At 38.4% G+C, this 2,840-nt stretch overlaps 1 pseudogene; it reads right to left on the bottom strand.

Annotated features, from left to right (window-relative positions):
- Positions 1-1,628: 1,628 nt before the first annotated feature.
- On the bottom strand, positions 1,629-2,447 carry LOC142452438 (protein kish-A pseudogene; annotated as a pseudogene).
- Between the last annotated feature and the right edge of the window lie 393 nt (positions 2,448-2,840).

Genomic DNA, 2,840 nt, shown 5'->3' with positions numbered 1-2,840 from the left:
ATAATATTTTAATGATACTCAACACAAGTTAGAGAATCAGTCCACCCATTTATTTATATCAGTCCAGTCCACATATTTTTCTCACACTTTATTTTCTTATACCCACAAGTTTTCATGGCCTCTGCAATAAAAATCATGAAATCTGTTGTTTTTCTCAAGATAATTTCTTGGCATATTTGGAGAGAGAAACATATGTTTAGAGTAACGCGGAAAATGGAATGAAAAATGATGTTGCATGTGCCAAAAGATAACACGTATTCACATGGGATCTTTGGGTCTGACTCTGGTGTGCCAGAGCTGAACTGATTTAAGCTGCTTTCAACATGAGGATTCCCTGGGCCTTTAATGTGCAGATGATACTGGCTGGGGGCGGGAGGGTTATTTTCCAAATAGAATCAAACATAGCTGATAAAAGATGTAAAACTTCAAAAAGGAAATCATGGTACTAGAAAAAGTTCCTTAGTGTTGGGAGCTAAAGGGATCTTACATTTAAAGAACCTACCCAAATATAAAAGACAAACGCAGCCTGTTGTCCCATCAATTCTGACTTGTGGTGATCCCATAGCCCAGAGTGTGATTGCACTGAAAGCTTTCCAGCACTGTAGTCTTCATGGAGAAGGGAAATGGATGGGTTGTAGCTGACAACTTTTTAATTAGCAGCTGTACTAGTTAAGGATTTGGGGTTTTTTTTTCAAGTGATATGGATAAGTATATTTGAAAATTCTTTATCAACACCTACTGTATACAGAAGCAAATAGCCAAGAGATTCCATTCAAGTCGACAGACCAAATAAAGGGTTACACTTGTAAAAGAAAACAAAAATACAGATTGTACTTGGGGATAATTAAAGCTCTTTTGTTTTTGAAGATCTGAAATTAAAAAGAATGAAAAGCATATAGAATCATTCTAAGAATGGAGTATCTTTAAGAGATCAATAGCTAGCTGGTCAAATTTTTACTTAAGACATTTATCTATACTCACCCAGAGGTTTCAGGAGCTACTACACAAGTCAGCTAGTTGAAACATTTTAAATATGAGCATTCTCCTAACAATACTTTGAAGTTACACCTCATTTATCCCCCTCCTTAATAACTGCATTGTGTTATTTTAAATGATTTTAAACCAGTAATAAACTAGAGTTTGCTAAAAGTAGATGTATTCTGGTTTATGTGCATCCAAAATGGTGTCAGCAACAGAAAAACAAGCAAGCACTGTTAAATAGGAACATAAGCCTTCTCAAAACACATTGAACAACTTCTTTTCTCACACTAAGATTACTACTCCAAAAAAGGTCTCACAATTCTACAAGATGTACCATTTCCAAATCACCGTGGAAGGATTTAGTAACCAGCTGACCAGGCTTGTTTTCTACTATTGGCCTTAGAGATACCTCACAGGAGAATTGGTATCAAACAGAACAGAATGACATGCACAATTAATACAGTGGTGACAATACTGAGGTTGATTGCTATAGGCAGATTAAACTCTTTGAGTACTAAATGGTTACATCGCATTTCTATAGAACGTTGGTCCAACACTGTAGAAATGGAGAGCAGCTGTTGGAACTACATCTCACTCAATGTTCATATTGAAAATGGATGGCAATTCGCTTCTGATATTTGTCCAAACTATCCTATGAACAGGATGCTGAAGGCAATCACGATACAACATACTGCAATATATGGACTCTCTCATTCACCAATTCTGGCACACTTCCAATACATACCCAACAGTCTCGCTTTATTTCTGCCCAGAACAGTAGGTGCCAACGATTGAATGGAAGCACGGAAGCATGGAAGCATGGGTACATATAAGGAGAAAGATTACAGTCAACTGACTTCAAAATTTGAAAATAACAGACAAAGTGAAGCTAGCAAAGCTCTATCCACATCACCCTCCTGAGCCTTGGGCAGAAAAGGCAGGCATGCTCCTCGTGCCCTTCTCCTTCTCCCTCGCTGTCCAGCTGAGCCTGACAAGAGGCATCCTCCCCTGTGAGATTTAAGTTTTATGTCATCTGAGCTAGGTCATAATTCTCCCTTGATGGGATCTAACAATGTAATCAACTCCATGATTGGGTCTTCTGTGAGCAGCGAAGCAGTGTGGGCATATTCGGGTGGAGTGCTCCCCCTTAATCGGGTCACAATCTTAATAAAATTGAAAGGAAATCTCCTTGGGAGAGTAGTCTATTCCTATTTAAGCAGATTTTGTAGAAAGGCCCCCTCCTTCTTACGAATGTGGATCTTGCTTCTGTCTCATCAACTTTGGATTCTTTCAACTTAAGCCTGTCATATTGTCTGCTGTCATTGGGAGCTATCAGTGACCTTCTATATTACCTATTGCTCTTGGATTCATTCAACTCTGAAGCCAAAAGCCTGAACTGCTGACCTTAAATTCATCTGCCTGTGGTGTTCCTGATTCCTGATTTGTCTTCCTGTTTCCTGCTTCATCGTACCTGACAGCTACATGAGTCAAGAATATCCTCCAGCTTTATGGCTGAACCACACACTTGAAGCAGGTTACACTCTCTTATTTCTACAACTGTGTGAAATATTTTCTTGATATAAATATTTATATACATGTACAAATGTCATTGGTTTTGCTTCTCTAGAGAACCCAGCCTAATGGCTACAGGGTGCTCTTGATCCCAAGCATGGACATTGAATAGATCACTGTTCTCACGTATAGTGTAAATGCCTATGCATCCACAACAAGATGAGTGTTTGGGTAGATATTTTTCCTTTATTATAAGTCATGGAACACAATAAACAAAATCCAGTGGTGATTTTTATGGCATTTGCTCATATTTCCAAACTATCCTTGAGTCTTCTCATAAGGTCTTT

This window comes from Tenrec ecaudatus, chromosome 7 (assembly GCF_050624435.1).
Source record: "Tenrec ecaudatus isolate mTenEca1 chromosome 7, mTenEca1.hap1, whole genome shotgun sequence".
NCBI classification, from domain to species: Eukaryota; Metazoa; Chordata; class Mammalia; order Afrosoricida; family Tenrecidae; genus Tenrec; species Tenrec ecaudatus.
Note: the sequence above shows the minus strand (reverse complement) of the source record. Positions and strands in the feature narration are given on the sequence as shown.